The sequence below is a fragment of the Protopterus annectens genome, chromosome 1.part1 (genome assembly GCF_019279795.1).
Source record: "Protopterus annectens isolate FY-2018-M chromosome 1.part1, PAN1.0, whole genome shotgun sequence".
Classification (NCBI taxonomy): domain Eukaryota; kingdom Metazoa; phylum Chordata; order Ceratodontiformes; family Protopteridae; genus Protopterus; species Protopterus annectens.
This window is the reverse complement of record NC_056726.1, coordinates 1,886,851,941-1,886,872,490: the sequence shown is the minus strand read 5'-3', so window position 1 is coordinate 1,886,872,490 and position 20,550 is coordinate 1,886,851,941.

Sequence of the window (20,550 nt, the reverse complement as noted above, 5' to 3'; positions counted from 1 at the left end):
CAATTTCAGCCTTGGTATACGTAAGTCTATATTTTTGGTCATTCAGTCTCCACATTCCAGGACAGCATTATGCGTCTTGGCAAGTAAAACAGTTACCCTGTTTATTTTTATTCATTTATTTCATTTGTATATTGAGATGCTTATCATCTATGTATTTTAACAAGACAAAAATACACTGTGTATTAGGAGGTCTATGCAATACATGTGGAATATAATTTAAATATAAATGATAAAATAAATGATTAAATGTAAAATGTAAGCCTTTTAATAAATATAATAAGATCTTCCTATAATCGTGGTATTCGAGAGACCTTGCAAGTTAGCAGGGCATAAAAGGGTTCCTTAAATAAGTAAGACCAAAGTTGTGAAGGGTACATAATGTTACTGAACTTATCTTTAAAACTGTACGGGCGTACAATTACGGTAGTGCAGGCATTACAGGTCAGCTGTTTTGTCACTCCTGCCAAAAGCCTAGTTGCAAAATTCTGCACCTGCTATAGCCACAATAGGTCCCATCCCTAAGCCTGAGGTCAAGGGTATATAATTAATCCGGGCAGGATGACATTAGTTTATGGGCCATCACAGCAACTATCTCTGAAGATGAAATAATATAGTAATATGATGACATAACAAGGACTGATACATAACAATGGCTGAACATTGGTACTTAAGAGTCAGTTCATTGTCAGAAATTTCCCCTGTATCAAGGACACATGGAAAATGTGATTATTCAGACAGTGGTATAAACCAGCATCACTTCCATCTTAGCTGGAGTGAGTTTCAGTTGGTTCTGCACCATCAATTAAATGATTAATTTCAGGCAGCATTCAGAAGTGGCAAAGCCTGGAACAAACTCCTAACTAAAGGAAAGGCACAATTGAAAGTAGTCATCATAATATTGTTTATGAATATAAATGTCAATATATTTTATATATATATATATATATATATATATATACACACACACACACACACACACACACACACACACACACACACACACACACACACATACACACATATATATATATATTTTTATATATATATATATATATATATATATATATATATATATATATATATGGTCTATATTACCAAAGTGAAAAACCCTATGTGCGAATACCAAATCATCGACCCCTATACCGCGAACCGCAAAAATCCCGAATGTGCTAAAACCACGAAAAAAAAATTAAACTGTCATAGTCAGCCAACCCCACCACCCGCTACATACAACCTACTCAAACAAAATAAATAAACCACACACATCCACTAACCAAACCCTATTTCTAACCTAAACTAAAGCACCAAAACCCTACCTCCAACACTATACTAAACCCAAGTAAACTCAAAAAATATAAGGAACTAGTCGACAATAAGTATACACAAGACAGCTTGTTCCTCACAGCGTACACAGTTCCACACCGACACCAACTAAAGTTCAAACACTTGTTTAATACAGGTAAAAATTCAGTTGAGCGCTTTCATCTAAGTTATATAGACTTCATCAGAACAATTCTATTACAATTCAACTCAGCTTAAATACTTTTTTTAAAAACAATCAAGTTGCACGTCATTTCACCAATTCCATATTTAAAGTGCCAGTGTGCATATTCGAATAAAACCATCCTTATTATTGCTTTAATCAATAATATATTAAAACAGTTTCTACTATTAAACTAGTTTAAAATTGAATATTGATGAGACTTCTATCTAATATGTGTAATAAACCATTATGTTCAGTTTAAAATTCCAGTTTCACTTCATTAATTTACTAAATTCTCTAAAATGGGCTTTATAGATATATGATCATTGAGTCCGGGGTGAGTGGAGGCATTTAATCTAATTTGCCACCTGGCCTCAAGTTCAGCTAGTTTCTTTTTAATACATCCACCCCTCGGGTTGACTTTGGCTATTTCTAATATCCCAAAGTAAAACTCATTACAACCATTGGCCTGGGCAATGTGTCTCCATAATGCATTCTTAGTATCTTGCTTTTTAATATTATAATAATGGTCATATATCCTTTGTCGAAGACACCTATCAGTCTTCCCTATATAATAACAGGAACACTTTGTGCAATGGGCCAGGTATACTATATGTCTAGTCCTACAATTACCTTTTTTAAAAATAATTTTTGTATGATTTGAATCTTCCAACATAATACTATGCTCCTTTGTGATGTATCTGCATTGGTTACAGGTACCACAACTTGTTGTTCCCCCTGTAATACCTAATTCTCCGTCATTTCCATCAGGTGTCTTCGACAAAGGATATATGACCATTATTATAATATTAAAAAGCAAGATACTAAGAATGCATTATGGAGACACATTGCCCAGGCCAATGGTTGTAATGAGTTTTACTTTGGGATATTAGAAATAGCCAAAGTCAACCCGAGGGGTGGATGTATTAAAAAGAAACTAGCTGAACTTGAGGCCAGGTGGCAAATTAGATTAAATGCCTCCACTCACCCCGGACTCAGTGATCATATATCTATAAAGCCCATTTTAGAGAATTTAGTAAATTAATGAAGTGAAACTGGAATTTTAAACTGAACATAATGGTTTATTACACATATTAGATAGAAGTCTCATCAATATTCAATTTTAAACTAGTTTAATAGTAGCAACTGTTTTAATATATTATTGATTAAAGCAATAATAAGGATGGTTTTATTCGAATATGCACACTGGCACTTTAAATATGGAATTGGTGAAATGACGTGCAACTTGATTGTTTTTAAAAAAAGTATTTAAGCTGAGTTGAATTGTAATAGAATTGTTCTGATGAAGTCTATATAACTTAGATGAAAGCGCTCAACTGAATTTTTACCTGTATTAAACAAGTGTTTGAACTTTAGTTGGTGTCGGTGTGGAACTGTGTACGCTGTGAGGAACAAGCTGTCTTGTGTATACTATCCTAAACCCCACATAGACAACTAACTATGCACTATCCTTAACCCCTCCCTAACCCTAAGGTCCGTAACTACTGCACACTTCCCCTACACACATACACCCAAACAAAATAAAACACATACATACATTAAAAAAACACCTACTTCTAACACTACACTAACTCTTACATATATTACCTATCTATGCACATACCTTAACCCAAATCCTAACACTAAATTCCTATCTATCGCACACTTACCTTACGGAGCTATACCGCAGACAGGCCAATCAAAACAAATCGGCATTTCGAACTTTGCGGTTTTGAACTTTCGCGGTTTACGTATTTCACACAATACGGGTCGACGTCTTCGTATTCGCCTAAAGGAATCTTCGCTGTCATAATAGGAACCCATATATATACACACACACACACACACACACACACACACACACACACACACACACACACACACACACACACACACACACCATGAACAAGAGAAGTGCCAGTACAAAGCCTTGAAGACTACAAATTACAGTTATTGACTGCATGAAAAATTAACTCTGGAAACTACACATTATGTGCATGCCAAGAAGTAAGATACAAAGTACTCAATGACAGTACCAGAAAGGCTGCAATATGATCTTAAGCACTCAATCAACATGTCAAGGTCCACAGTGTCAAAGGCCACCAAGAGACTGATGAGCACAGAAGAGACTATAACCATTTATTTATCTCCATTAGTGGGACACTAGGAGGCCACATAGAGGGTGCCTCAGTGCCATGCTGAGGTTTAATTTCAAGCTAACATAGATCAATGAAATATATCTGCACATATACACCTCTGTCAATAATCTTACTGAAAGGAAAAGGTAGAGACAGGGTATTCATTTTCAAATCTATCTGGTTCTTAAGAAGGAAGTAACCAAAGCCACTTTAATAAGATATAAAAAATCTTGGCCAAGTATAGGAAGAACAAAGCTATGCATACTAAAAGACTCCTGACCAATCTAAACAGGCAGCTAAGAGGGTTAATTAGTACTTCAAAGGCTAAATCTGAAAACAAAACTAGCTTCTCCACCCAAAGATAACCACAAAGCTTTCTAGAGCTATGTCTGTAACCTCAGGGGAAATATGCAATAATCCTCTGAACTTATTGTAAATTACATCACCCACACTGAACCACAGACCATTGCCAATCTTTTGGATGACAGGTTCAGCTCAAATCTCCCCTCCCCCACGTAATATCCTCATTGGTAAGATTGGATCATAAATCTGTCTCCTTTGAAATAAATGTGAAAGTAGAACCTCCATCAAATCCTAAAACCCTAAAGAATTTTTCCAAGGCAAATTATTTTCTATTAAGTGATAGCACAGTTAATTTTAAAGCTCCTCCTTACCCCATTAACATGGAGGCCAATGCAGAAGTATACAGAATGCCTTGAACAACCACTTAAACAACTGCACAGAAACAGATGTACCTGAGCAAACTAAACATAGGTCTAGCCAGAAAAACAAGCCACCCTTACAAAATTCCTGGTATAAATAGACTGCAACAAAAGGAATAAATTCCTCTCTGGAAGTAAGTGGGAGGGTGGATGGCAGAGAAAAAAATCCCTCATTAGTCTCAACAGGCAAATTATGGAACTAGTCAAGTCTTCAAAAGCTAAATATGAGACTGAAATAGCCTCCCCATCAAAGGACAATCACAAAGCATTTTTAGTTATGTCTGAAATCATACGGGAAATACTCAACAATTTGTTGAGTTTTCTGTAGATGGCACTACCTATACTCAGACAGAAGAAATAGCAAACCTGCTGGCCAATAAATTCAGCTCAAATTTCACATCCTCATCACCTCTGGTTGCTCCCAAAAAATACGGCCTACCATTCATTTGCCTGTTATCAAAAAAGAACACTGCATCAATGGGCCCTAATGGAATCCCTGTGCCTACTAAATTTGCATAAAACATGACCTACCAGACCCACATGGATCTCTGTTTAACCACAGTCTCCAGACAGACTTTGTCCCATTAGCATGGAGGACTGCAATAGTCATCCTTCTGCACAAGGGAGGACCATCAACTGACCCAGGAAACTACTGACCCATAAATCAGACCTCCCTCATATGCAAGGCTATGGAAATGATCATCATGGACCTGATTAACAATGACATAAGAAATCTCCAGACCATAGACCCAACCCAGTTCGGCTTCATCAAGGGCAGGTCCTGCCTGGTCAGTCTGGTGCCCATGGATGAGGTAAGACAGTGCATACCACCCACCTTGACCTGGCCAAGGCATTTGACATAATATCCCACTTGGGTATTATAGATAAACTAACAAAATTGGACATAAAACTCTATATCACCAGATAGATAGTCAAATGGCTCACTGATAGGGCACATGTTGTTAGAGATGGGGAATCCACATCCAGCAAGAGGCCACTCACCAGTGGTGTACCACAGGGCTCAGTGCTAGACCCCCTCCTGTTTTGAATAGACTTCTCAGATGTCAAGGCAAATGTGGATGGGCTTTGGTTGACCACATTTGTTGATGACTGCAAGTTGGAGACAATCACCGACTCCCCAAATGATGTTGATAGCCTACAGAAAGATCTGATGCAGACTAATGATTGATGTCAAACTAATCACAAATAAGTGCATAATGATACCCTTTGGGAAATCAAATAGCACTGCAAATTACAACATTGATAGCAGATCCCCCCTCAAAAGTCGACCCAGTGGTGACCTTCTATGTGGCTCAGATTATAAGTAAAGGCATGGTATCCAGATCTAAGGATTTCATAGTACCACTGCACTCATCCCTCATCAGGCCAATAATCAAGTAGTACAATGTGCCCTTTGGCATGTACCTCACCAGGCACCTGCAACAACTGGAGCATCCAAAGAGGTTTCTCACCAAAAAAATACATAGTATAACCAACATGCCATATGCAGACCAATTAGAAGCCCTATCACTGTATTCAGTTTCCTACTGATTATTGACAGGTGAACTGTGCCTGACCTACAAGGCAGTCTCTGACCCAGCCCTGATGGAAATGTTGCATATTCGCAAAGCTAACTGCACCAGGGTTTACCTGCTCCAAAGATCTAAACTTGTTCTCTGACATGAATAGATCATGCTGGAGAAACAGCTATGTGTCCCAGAGACTGCTCCTCCTCTGGAATAGGTTTTCTATTCATGTGAAGCAGAGACATTCCCCTGACCAACTTCAAGTGCAATCTGGACCAATGGATGGTAAATAACAAATACACTCCTGGGGTGACAACATTGTCCCTTCTTGACAAATGCAGTCTGTAAAAATAGTCAAAACCTCACTTGTTGGCCCTTGTTACTTTTCCCATATGGATATAAAATTGGGTAAAATCTGGGTAAAACAGGCTAGGCTTGTAAGGGCTCTTGAGTTGTTAGTCTTGTAATCTCCTATGAACCTATGAACCTATAAAAAGGAAGCCAAGTTGGTGAGAGATGTAGGGAAAAGCTGCATGTGTCTGTTGTGTTGTTGCTGCTGCTGGGGTGATTTGCTATGCTAAGGATTGAGGTTTACTTTACTTTCCATCTGTACAAATGTATTGTCATATGCATTCTCCTGAGTGAACTACACTGGGAAGCAGATACGCACACCATGATATAAAGCAAGGATTCTTATTATAAAATGCAGTAGGCTAAATTATTTTAAGAGCATGTTAGAACCTTCTGATAAATTTACATGGTATTCCCCAGTACAAATGTTAGTTATGTTACTGTAGGAATGCACAGCATGATCACAATTTTTGAACGGGGTGAATTTATGATGTTAAGTATTGATTCCTTGAGCCACAGTGTCTAAGGCAGAGGTGGTAAATTAAGGAATGTTGTATGTTAGTTAATTGAGCTTGATTGCAATATTGGTTAGAATGATTGTGGTTGAACATTAGATTAGAATTTTCTTGGTCAAGGAGAGGTCTAAGATGTTCCTGCATTAATTCTGAAGATGATTCATGTATAAATATCATCAATATATCCTTCAAGTATACACTCTGGTACTGAGGAAGGGTTCATGGTAAACATCAGATCTGACATAGTGGTAGAGCTGCTGTATTGGATGGTGATTTTGTTGTAGTATACTTTAAAAAGGCATGGAGGATGAGAGTGGTAGGGTGAAGAATGCAGAGTGTGCAAGGCATGAAATCTGCACTGACTACGAAAGGGGATGGGAATAACAAAGTAGACCACACCACCCACACTAGCATGAGTCAAACAGGCTGCTCATCTTCAATGAGTGAACCTACATATGTTACTGAGTTATTCCCCTCTAATTATCTGTGGTATGATCCCAGTTATTCTCATTAGGGGTAATATATAATTATCGACTATGAGATGGGTAAGTCCAATCTCTAACCAAATGGATTAGGTTAATTTGAGCACAAAAAGAAAAATTGGATAGGCTTAAAATGGTTCTCAAGTGCAATTAGCCTAGTACTCACTTATGAACCTATGAACTTCTTAAGCAGAGCAGCAGAAATTTCTGAAGCTATAAAAAACATTAATTCTTGAATGGGAGAGGGAGAGTAAGAGAAATGAAGATAAAACTGGGAAGTTTCAAGAGAATGATGTTTTGAACTAAAGCATAGCTTTTCACAGCATATCAATGACTGAAAAAAAAACACTGTGCATGTCAGTCATACAGAAATTTACAATGTCAACATCCAGGAAATTGCATTATTGACAGCCATAGGGAGGCAGCCTTCAACCCGGAAAAGTAGTTAAGTTGGGATATGTTGAGATATGCAGGATGGCTTGACCAAATATCTGCAATGGAAAGAGAAAGAAAGGGTCTGTAATAAGTACAAGAGATTCTGTTCAGGTCAAGATTAGAAAATAAAAACAAATTGCATGGAAATGGTGAGCTATCATAGACAAGCACAGTTCCACAGAGTCATGTATGATGTTTACAATAGGAATAATGCAACAATGCAAATAAAGCAAAGTGGATTCCAGTAATGTGCATAGGTTATTCTACATTATATTATCTGAAATTTCTCCATCCATCAGCATGTATACTTACAGACATCAAAAACAAAGCAAACAGACACTGACAACAGAAGCAATGTCTGTAGCTAACAATATAGTTGTACCAGGCAAAAATTCCTGATGTTTACAATAATGTAGAATGTGTGGAAAACACCTGAAGACATGACTGCATTCCAATGACTGTTTGCTAGAGGCAAAGAGAATAACAGAACAATATTGGTCCAATGGCTTAACATAAAGGGAGGGGGGTACAAGCTGAGAACTGATAGGGGATATATTAACTGTGAGGTCTGAATAAATAAATATAGCTATTCAGCAGTCTTTTATACTTATGCAATGCTAAACCATTGATTACTGCTCTACAATTCCTGCAATAGTGGGAGTCAATCAGGCTTTTCGTGTAACATATTTACATCTAGCATTGGGTGTACTGACTGCTGGATGACATAGATAGGTATTTTTCAGCTCCCTACTGAAATGTCAGCACTCGGAATGCTGATTGTCAAAAAGCCAGGGAAAAAAAGATGGAAAACCCAGAGAACAGCAAATTTCGAAAATCACTCTTCTCCTCCTTTGCGGGAGAGGGGGGCAACCCCCCTTGCCACTCCACATCCCCCAAACTTATATATACCAACTCCGAGATCATCATACCTTAGAGAAAAGAGAATATTCAGAGGAATGGCATCTCAGACTTTCTTCATTATAAAATAGGCACATTAACTATTGAAAGCTAAGGGAACAAGTGCCTTTCTTCATTACGAGTTTTACACAATAATCTGTGACTTTCATTTGCAGATATTGACTATGATGCTAGTGGGCTGATCCATTTGCTACTTGGCTTAGTTATAACAATAACAAGGCTCATCTATATTTTTTTTATCCTTCTTTGTATGATGTTTTAAAGGTAAGAATCATGGATACAATGTGTATGATGAAGGTGACTTTCTTTATACAGTACTTAGAATGCATATGTGAAGTAACTAGGCAAATAAATTGGCGGAGTTGGCCCAGAGCTCATTCAAGCATATCTAGAGGCACAATTTACAAGACGTTAAGTTTTACTTTGTGTCTGTTGTTGTGGAAGATGGCAAAAGGTGACAAGGGTTCTGTGTCTTTTAATGTGACACATGGATGAACACTGAAGTTTGTGTGAAGTCCCTGCAGATGAGTGCCTTTCTGATGTTTTGGGGTTCCATTTAGTGATAGTGTCTGGCTGTAGATGCTCTGGCCTTACTTCTGAGCATGTATGTTACTTAGGAAGGGGTTGTCTGCAGACATTGTAACAACAATATATGTATTCCCATTTTTGAGCTGACCCAGTTTTATGCCACTGGTTCTCCAACCCAATCCAAGTCACCTTCCATCAAACTACATAATAGTCCCTGCACCTTTCCTTGATATCAAATGGCATTGTGGCCCTCTCCTTAAAAGAGTGATGCTAAACTATAAATGAGTGAAATTATCCCAACACTTAGATTTCAAATAACCAAGAACTGGTGTAGTACATTGTTCTTTCAGTAATAATCTGCAATCAGATACACATTTTCATTGACTTTTATCATTCTGCACTTAGCTCAATCTGATATAAAAACAATACTAAACAGTTTTTCTTTAAGTTCAAATCATTGTCAGATTTATATGGCCTCCACAAAACAAGCTGAGCCAACCTAGGGAGGCTGGCCTCAATTTTTGAGAAATGCTACTTTACACTAGTAAGACCTAAATGGGACAACTTCTGAGTTGTTTCTTGTTGTATGAGCCATGCTAAATGTTAACAAGTTGCTGCAAGAGATGACCTGTGTTTATATGCATGTGCTGGTGGATGTAATAAATAAATAAAGAGCTTAAGCTAAAATATATGACAACTTAATATAATTGACATGACCCATCCCATCCTGATGGAGAGCTACAGGTAAATGGGCTGTTACAGGATAAGTTTGTTACTTATGGTGCCTGTGCTATGTGGTGCATGAACAACAGGTGCCAGTAACACAGCCAGGTCATCTGCACAGCAAAATACTCTATGATGAGGGAACACCATCTACTAGGGTAGTCAAAACCCCTGCTTTGCCTAGCCGTTCTGTGGGACCATCCACTCTGGGGATTTAATGTGTCAAATCTAGATATGGCTTCAATTTTCACAAATCAATACAAAATCTTTTACAGCCATATGGCTCAGACACCAGAGCCGATGGACTATTTCATACACTTTGGGACTCCTCAATAACTACCAATTTAAGCATTTTTCTCACGTCTTCACTTATTGCTTTTCTTTGGGACTCTGGTATCCTATATATTATTTTTAAGTTTACCTTCTTTCCTTGTACAGTTTCAATATAATGCTGCACTCAGTTTGTTCTACCAGGGAATTAAACAAATATTTATTTTTCAGTAAAGACTCTTATACTTCTTGCTTCTGTGCTTTAGACAATATTTCATCAGCCTGAACAGTAGAAACAGAATTCCCTGATTCCATATTATTGGTATGTATGTCAGCTCCCACATTGACAGCAGACATTTCTGACTCCCTCCAGTGTTTTAACACATTTCTGTGATACATCTCCTCTGACTTTCTCTTTCTTGTTCCAGTTTGTTTTATTATGTAGTTAACTTTCAACAGTTTCTCTATCACCTCAAAGGGTCCTTGCCATCTTATTAGGACTCGTTTTCAACAAAGGAAATGAAAACTAGCACTTTGTTATCTATTACAAACTCTGTAAATGTAACATTTTATTCTATACCAGCTGATGTATGTATTTATGTGTTTATTTATTTGTTTGTGTATTTACCATTTGTTTAGGCAGGTAGAGCACTGACCCAGATGGACCATTTTCAGGTCCAACCCAGAAAAAGTGAGTACAAAGTTATAGTAGACCAAGTAGTAGTTTGCAGTACAGACTGAGAGTACAACTGCATGGATTCAGCCATACCCAACAGAATTAAAACCAGCTCCTCAAGAAAGCACATATCTGTTTGGCGGACATCCTCTATCAACAGGCTTTACAACAAAAGGAAGAAACTGTTGTCCCAAGGATAAAAAGGAACAAATTCCAAACTGGAAAACCTCCCTCCTTAGCCTCAACAAGCAAATTAGATCATTAGTGAAAACCTCTAAAGCCAATTATGAATTGAAACTAGCCTCTGAAACAAAGAGAAACCACAACGCCGTCTTCAGTTACATCAGGAACCTCCATGGCAAAGCCCAGGTTTTTCAGAATTAATACTTAAAAGTATAATTTACACTGATCCTGTTGACTTAGCCAACCTTCTAGCAGATAGGTTCAGGACAATCTTCACACCCCTGTCCCCCCAAAGGTCCTTTTGACATCCCTGATACTGTCTCGCACCTCACATCTCCATAGATCATGAATTAAAGGTCCTATCCAAAGCAAAGAACACAGCTTCCATGGGACCCGATAGTATCCCAGGCTGTATTCTACACCATCTCCAGCAAGAACTGGCTTCACCATTGAGCACCCTATTCAACCAGAGCCTAAGCACAGGCAGAGTGGAGAACTGCCATTGTCATCCCCTTGTACAAAGGTTTTGCCACTACTGACCCTGGAAACTATCACTCCATTAGCCTGACAAGTCTGATCTGTAAACCCATGGAGCATATTATTATGAATCTCATAAACAAGGGAATAGGCAATCTCCAAGCACTTGACCCCACTCAGTTCAGATTTGTCAAGGGCAGATCTTGCCTGTTGAACCTGGTTGACTTCTTTGAGACTGTCACCAAGGCCCTGGATGAGGGAAAGTTAGTGCATGCAGCTTACCTTGACTTAGCCAAGGCCTTTGACACAATCTCCCACTCAGGCATCATTGAAAAGCTAACACAAATTGGCATAAATCCCTATCTCATCAGGTGGGTGGCCAACTGGCTCACTGACAGGACCCTCAAGGTCAGAATAGGTACCTCCAACTCCGATAGCAGACCTGTCACTACTGGAGTTCCCCAGGAATCTGTCCTGCACCCCTGCTGTTTGGCATTTACTTCTCAGAGATCCATACAAAGACAAAAGGCCTGTGGCTGACCAAGTTTGCAGATGATGGTAAGTTGGGTACTGTCACTGACTCCCCAAATGATGTTAACATACTGCAAGAGAGTCTCATAGCAACTAATGACTGTTGCCAAACTCAAGGCCTCAAGCTAAATGCAAAACAAATTTATCATCATACCATTCAGCAAAAACACAGCCCCTACTGATTACCACATCAATGGCAAACCCCTAAGCACATGACCTGTGATGAGAGACATGGGTGCTCAGGTTGATAACAACCTCACATTCAAACATCATGCAGCGGCAATGATCAGAAAAGCCTTTTACTTGGTTAATCTCATAAGTAAAGGGATTGCATCCAAAAAAAGGAGGTTATTACCTCTCTATACTCCTCCCTCATTAGACCAATAATTGAGTATGACGCCCTGTTTGCTATGTATCTCTCTAAACATCTCCACCAACTGAAAAGGCCACAGAAATACCTCACAAAGAGAATATATGGTCTCCAAAACCTGTCCTATACAGACAAGCTCAAATCACTATCACTCTACTCGGTATCGTACAGATTGCTCAGAGGTGATTTTTGTCTCACCTACAAGACAATTTTGGACCCTGCCATACTAGAGATGCTTCATATCAGTAAGTTTCATTTGGCGTGCCCTACCTGCTCAAAAGACCTGAATCTAATATGCAACATCAACAAAACCTGCTGGAGAGACAGGTTTAGCTCCCAGAGGCTGCTCTGTCTCTGAAATAGATTTCCCATACACGTCAAACAGGATACCTCACTGACCATCTTCATGTGCAACCTTGATAAATGGATGGGAAACCACAAATTTGTGCCAGGGGTTCCACATATGCCCCTCACTGACAGGGGTGAAGGGTGCTGACTGAGGTTGCTTTTTGGGAATAAACTCTTGGCTAAGCATGTAAGGGTCCCAGGGCCATTAGCCTAGTAACTTCCTATGATCCTAAATATAATAGTAATCATGAAAAACATCATAACATCATAGACATCTTGTCTAACATACTACATAGGATCATATGATCATAGGAGGTTATTAGGCTATTGCCCCTGAGGCCCTTATAAGCCTAGTCTAGAGTATAGCCCACGTTTAGACAAATCAGCACCCAATGTCCCTGTCTAGCAGGGACATGCGTAGAATCCCAGGGGTATATTTTCTGTTTCCCATCCAGTTATCAAGGTTGCACTTAAAAAGAGGTAAAGAGGTACTCTGCTTGATGTGGAGAGAGAGTCTATTCCATAGATGGAGGAGTCTCTGAGACACAAATCTGTCCCATCAACAAGTCTTGTTGATGTCACCTACCAGGTTGAGGCCACACATGCAGGTTACTCGAGTGGAGATTGAATTACGGATATGCCGCAGTCCCATCAAGGTGGGGTCTGTGATTGCCTTGTATGCCATACAGAGGTCACCTCTGTGGAGTCTGTATGAAACTGAGTAGAGGGATAGGGCTTTTAGCACATCTGTGTATGGTAGATGTTTGAAGCCCTGGATTCTCCTGGTGAGGAACCTCTGTGGTCTCTCCAGCTGCTGCATGTGCTTTGTGAGGTACATGCAGAAAGGGACATTGTACTCAGTAATGGGCCTTATAAGGGAAGAATACAGGGATGTTATGACCTCCTTGTTCCTGAAAGAGATACCCTTATTTAAAAGGTGGGCCATGTAGAAGGTTTTCTGTACAACAGAAGCAACATGGTGGTCAAAAGTCAGGTTGCTATCAACCTGGGTGTCCAAATCCCTCACGACTGATTTTGTGCTTAGAACATTGTTATTAATGTGATAACTTGTGGGGACATCACTCTCCCCAAAGGGAATGATGATGAATTTTTTGGTATTCAGCTTGAAGCCATGTTTCTGGCACCAGTCATTTGTCTGAGTGAGACCTTCTTGGAGGATGTCCAAATCACTAGGGGAATTGATGACAGCACCCAACTTGCAGTCATCTGCAAACTTGGTCAGCCATAGTGCACTGGTTCTGGCCTGCACCTCAGAAAAGTATATCCCAAATAACAGAGGCCCCAAGACTGCCACTTGTTACTGGTCTACTACTTGAGGTGGCTTCCCCTATTTTGACTGTGGGTTCTATCAGTGAGCCAGTTTGCTACCCATCTGGTAACATATGGATTGACTCCTAGTTAAGAAAGTTTACCTATTATGCCCGAGTGGGGAATAGTGTCAAAGGCTTTGGCCAGGTCAAGGTAGGTGGTGTGCACCATCTTCTTCTCATCCATAGCTTTGGTGATGTCTCAAAGAAGTCAGCCAAATTTAGTAGACACGACCTCCCCTTGATGAAGCCAAACTGTGTGGGATCAAGTATTTGGAGGTTGTCAATGTCCTTGTTAATGAGGTCCATGATAATCCGCTACATGGCCTGGCAGATCAGGCTAGTTAGGCTGATGAGGCTATAATTTCCCAGATCTGTGGATGCTCCACCTTTGTGTAAAGGGAATGAAAACATAAAGAAAACAAGCTCTAGCCTAGAGAGTACACCTTCACCATATGAAAATGAAAAACCACAATAAGGCTACTCCATCCACGTGGTAACTAGCTCCAAGGTGGTCCATTTGGCGGGTATTCTATATCCCCTTTGTTGTAGTTGCTAATAAGCAAGCATTACATATATTTCTCAGGTCCTTCCTTAAATAAAAACATTTTTTTAATTCTGTTCAGTTAAAAATTACAAATTGCCTACTTCAAAGTACTGGTTAAAAGTCTAATAACACTTTCCTCGGAGCAAATTTCTTGTTATAGTCACTTGGCTCAATTGATAAGAAATTACTCATTCCTTGAATGCAAACCTCCATTCACTGACAGCTATATGCTCCGCTTCCTCAGTAGGTACTTCCAGAGTTCTAAGTCAATAAATTGCCTGTATGCAAAGCACTGGAACAAGGTGCAAAAAGTTCCTTACTTGGAAGCCAACCTGTAACCTGCATACAGCCTGTGTGTAAAATGGTTAAACTGATTTGGCAGTGTATATAAAAAGACAAATTGTGTTCCTAGGTGGTAGTAGTAGATGTTTGTCCATGTACATGAGGCAGTTGCTACACTGTCTCAGGATGCCCATATCAACCAGACTGGCAGGAGAAACTGTAGGAAATTGTCCATCCATATTTGTCAGAATCTGAGGGGGAAAGGCCAGGGAGAGCTAAGGGCTGGACCTAAAGCCCAAGTGCTTAAACCAAAACTAAGAGCTTAGAATAATAAATGCAACAGAAAATATGCAGGTGAACACTTTAGAGAACAGGCAGCAAGTAGAAGGAAAATGCAAAGCAAGATGAAGTAACAGGGTATTGGGAAGAATCAAAAATTAGAAAAATATAAGCAGCTGAATAAAGTGTCTTTTTTATAAAGTAAAAAGGGAGAGAGCGGGAACAGAAGATCATTCAAGGTTAAGGGACTAAGGGGTTTGGCCTTCCCAAATGAACTCTGTATTAGGTAGAATGAGCTAAAGAGATGGGCCTGGGAGGAGTGTCCCAGATCAAATTCACTGTAGGGGTGGGTAACAGCACAAATCACAAAACAAAATTCTGCCAGCAAATGCATAAATAATTCAGGCAAGCAAAAATAAAAGTAGAGAACTCTGAACAGTTAAAGTGCCAAAAAAAAAAAAATATATATATATATATATATATATATATATATATATATATATATATATATATATACTTATGAGCTCTATATTTCCAGATTGTTTGAGAAACACTCTCAGTCAGAACACAAGGAAATTCTAGCAATGATATATAGATTTTACGTCTAAACAATATCCAGTATGCAAAGACATTATAACAGCATAGTAAAAGTCTGTCTAATACAGCAGGAATCTATCTAATATGAAGATGTATGCAGTTCTAATTACACAATTGTTGTAGGTTAATTTGGGCTTTAGTGACAGGATGAGAAGGCAGATGGTGGAGGCCAGGTAGAAGAGTGAGTGCATTACAACCGAACAAGGTGGGTACTGTGTGGGCGAGAGTGGTGGAAAGTGGGATGGAGAGATAGTATGGAGAAGGATACAGGATACATAAAGAGGAGAGGAGAGAAATAGGGGCTAATCTAGCATGGGTGTCTTGGGCTTACATTATGAGGTGAATGCAGTGAAGAAGGACAGGGTGAGCATAGTGAAGTTGAGACGTATTTACAAGCAACTCTTCTGTGTAAAAAGCTGATGTCTAAAACTGGGAAGGAAATGATGTGTCTTAATTTAGCAGGGAGTGATTCCCAGGTCTGAGGTGCCATTTACTGAGAAGCTATGGTTGGTGGAGTAGAGTTTTGTGATAGGGTGGACAGAGGGGAAAGAGAGAGAGAGGATTGTGATCTAAGGCTGTAGGATGGGGCTCCTTGATAGAGTCAGTTATGGAAAAAAGTGAAGCAGTCTGGATATAAGAGCTTATGGACAGCCAGGCTACAGATCTGACTGGATGACATTTGCAGAGCTGAGTATTTTTTTTCTTTTTTAGGCTTAGTCAATAATGAGGAGGCTGTATTCTAGTTGTGGTCCGAGAACACCTTTTCAAATTGCTAGTCAACCTTCAGGTGTCAGTAAGTGTGATATTTTGGCCCAAAAAAGTAGGGTATTTACTTTAGCTTTAGAACTGGCAATGTCAAATTTAAAGTTCTGGGATTGTCCCAGCAGGATGCCAAGATATTTGAAGCATGTTATGGTTTATATCTGACTGTTGAAGTTACGCCTTATTGTCCAGTTTGTGGGACCGTGGAGAGTTGTATTTTGTGCTGAAGATCATGGTTTTAGTTTCATTTTTTGGTGTTCCGTATGAGGTCATTGTGTAAGAGCAGAATTGACAGGGCATTTAGGTCTGTTTCAAGTTGGTTTTGATGGAGGAGAGGGAGGGAGTGGAATCTGAAAATTACCATAACATCAGTGAAAAGAAGCATTGGAGAAAATTACTGAATAATGAGAACAATGGGGGGACAGAGAACTGATCCCTGAGGGTAATATTTTTGCAAGACAGGAATACAGGAAGAATGAGTTCCCTATTTGTACTTTGAAATATCTATCTATATGGAAAATTTGGAACTAGGGGAGACAGCCTTTATTTATGCCTCATGTATGGAGGTTGTTAAGCAGTAGTGAATAGTCTACCAAAGGCTTTTCTGAGTTATATAAAGACTGCATGAGCAACGTGCTCCTTAACACATCTTCGGTTAGTGTGAAAAGAGTTGTCACAATGCTTCTAGTAGACCAGTGAGGAAAGAATACTGTATTTTGATGTAGCCTGTGAGTTGAGCAAAGATGTGTTTTTCCATGTTTTTTCTTAGAGTAATTCTTTTGTCCCTTTTGGGTTAGAGATTTTTAGTACTCTTTTTAACAATTGCTCACTTTTATATGCTAGGTATAGTGCTGTCTATACTAAAGGCATTCTTTAGCGTAAACTTCAGAGTTATAATAAAGCTGACCACTAATCAATCAGTCTCAGGGTGATGCATAGAAGTGCTTAATTGTTTAATTTTATAACACTGGCAAAGGTGCATTATGGACATAAACAGGATTTCCTGGATCAAGGATATGCCTTTAGGAATCCTACCCTATTGAAACGTAACAGTTCTCAATGTATTTAATTACACCAGGCAAAAAAAAAAAAACTAAAGATTTAGCTTTGGTTTTGCCAATGCCTATGTATCCTCTCAAATATGATTATGTGCCAGTTTCATCACAAGTGTTCTATAAGGTTTTGGACCTAACAGCTGGTGCTGTATTTCATATTTTCATTTGTTTTTCTGATACAGCTTGTCATTCCTCTACTTGAAATATGGGCATTAGATGTTCATCTCCTCCTTTTATTTTGGCTATATTTTATCTGACCCTGTTGTCTTCCCATTGTGCTTTCTTAAGATTTTCATTGCTTATCTGCAAATCGACCACGTCAGATACATTTGCATTAGTACAGTGACATTTAGGAGAGGGAAATTTCTCTTTGCCTACAAATACAGGAATGCATGTTTTTTTTCTATTCCTTCATCTACAAAAGTCAACTCAAGCCAGTAACTTTTTCTTTCTCTTAAAGTACATACTGATCAGAGTTCTGTTTCTGACTAGCCATATGTTTTGCTTTCACAATGGAAAAACCTAGGATTCTGTTCAGGTTCCTTTTCTTCTCTAGGTAGGTTTATTACTATGAATCTCACCCTCCCAATCTCTACACAGAGACTTCCTTCATTACGTTTAACAGCTGGAACCTTCTGACAACATTTCCTTATCATACATGATTTCTTCCTTTCAGTTTTTGCATTGACTTCTTTCATTAACTTAACATCAGTGGTTTTCTGTTAAAAATTAATAACAGGCTTGTGATAATGGGTTCTACTATCCCTTTTTCTAGCCAAAGCCAAACTAGTTCTTTTTGAAGTTTCTACACCTATTGTTTGCTCTTTAACAGGACTGTGTATTCTTAACTATGTCTCAGACTGTTGCTGCCCACTGACATTGTTACTAGGTATATATTCAGGACTCTTTTATTGTAAACAGTGTGTTAGGCTTCTTTTTTCCAAAATTTTACTGGGGATATATATTAAGGATTGTATACTCTTAATGAGGTTGCTGTTCAGTCCTTCTTTCACTAGGGACATATTCTGGGCACAGAATAACTATCTGTGCTTCCCAGCTCCATAATGTCCACAGGGGGTTGAATTGAGGTAAGTCTTGGCAACACTGTTATTATGTAAATATCTCTAATTAAAATATTTTTGTACAAATATAAAAAGAATTTTATTGGACACAAACCCGCCTTCACTGTAATGTTTTCTTTTGTTCTTAAGTTGCAATACAATGTACCTATGACAACATAAATATATGTAAGTATGACCATATCTTTACTATATATGTTACTCATGTTTAATCCTCTTTTAATTGCTTTCTTCTGCTTACTACTTTGCTTTTTATAATGTTTTAATTGCTTCCTTTTACATACTGCTTCATTTAATTATACAGTATTTTCTGTTCACCTCTGACTGGGCATAGCTGAAAAGAGTCACCTGATCAGTTCACTTAACTGGTTAACAAATTGCAAAATAAATACATACATCATGATATTACATGTTAAATTAGGTATCAAAGTTACAGAATGCAGTACATTTCCCAACATAGTGTGAATTCTACATGTGCTGTAGAATACTCCTCCCTGTCTTATAGACACAAGTTACTTCTATCTCCTTATTATCATTTGTTTTACGTTTACAGACTTAGGTCTCCTTAACAAGTGAGACCCATGCTCCCAGACTCTAGCAGGCCCTTCAGTTTCTTCTTTTCCACTAAAGTAATATATCTGGCTAATGTGGCAGAGGCTCGGATACAATATAATGATTCTGCTATTCTGGCAGTTATGTTTATCATATTCTATTAATGCATTTTCATTACCAGTAAATACAGCCCCACAGCCATTACCTAGGTGGGCCACTGCTACCCGCACCTCAACCCTATTCCCAGGTATCCATCACTGCAGCCCTCCCTGTGCTCTTAGCATAGTGCTATAGGACCCCACACACACAAAAAAGCCATACAGTAATTTTGTTAGTCTCTCCACCTGCATATGGCCTGTGTATCCTTACGCCATCATGTTACAGTCTCCCTCGTATTCTGTCTATCACTGTGATAGGGTACTAGGGATCATGATACCACAGTACAAGCAGAATATTATTGATTTCAACAATTTGCTAAGTTTCTGGTGTAATTCTAAGGATATCCAGTATCTGTCTGCCTGAGATGACATGATTGACTGACCTTGATGCTTTGCCAGAGATGGCCTGCATCTGTCACCCCTGGGCTTCCGGATACTGGCCAAGGCTCTTGCCACCCCTATAGTGCCTTTTTTAGGTGGTGTCCCAAAGACCAAATTACCAAAGTAACAGCTAGAAACAAATGCAATCTGAAAGTCATGCTGTTCAATGCTAGAATTCTAAATCTCGAAATGCACTCACTCAAAGCACTCTTTAAAATGGAGAACATTTACATTTGTGCTGTAACAGACCTGGTTCAAGGCATCAGAAAGCACCCCTGCACTACCAGGCTATAACTCATTCCACACCTTTCGGCCCCAGAACTTGGACCGAAGCTCAAAATGTGGTGGTGTTTCCATATTCATAAAGGATGCACACACCTCCAGACTGGTAGCCCAACATAATGCATCTGAGATATTTCAGGTGCAGCTAACATTGGGTAAGACAGTGATTCAGGTCGTAGCCTGCTATAGGTCCCCAACCATGTCCCAAGACTCACACTCCGTGTTTCTAAGCCCCCTGGAAAATATTAGGGTCCAACCTAACATTCTCATACTGGGCGACTTCAACTACCCCTCCATTAACTGGGAAAACTATTCATGTACCAATACACTTGCCCAATGCTTTCTGGAATTCATTAATTCCAATGCTCTGGACCAGCTCATTCTTACCCCCACTAGAGGTAACAACATCCTTGACATGGTCATTACTAATGTGGGCGACCGTTGCTCTACACCAATAGTCAACTCCTACCTGGTTAGATCTGACCACAAACTAATCACCTTGGAAATCCATATCCCTCCCACCACCCACCACCCCCACAAAGGTAACCACCATGAAAAACTTCTCCAAAGCT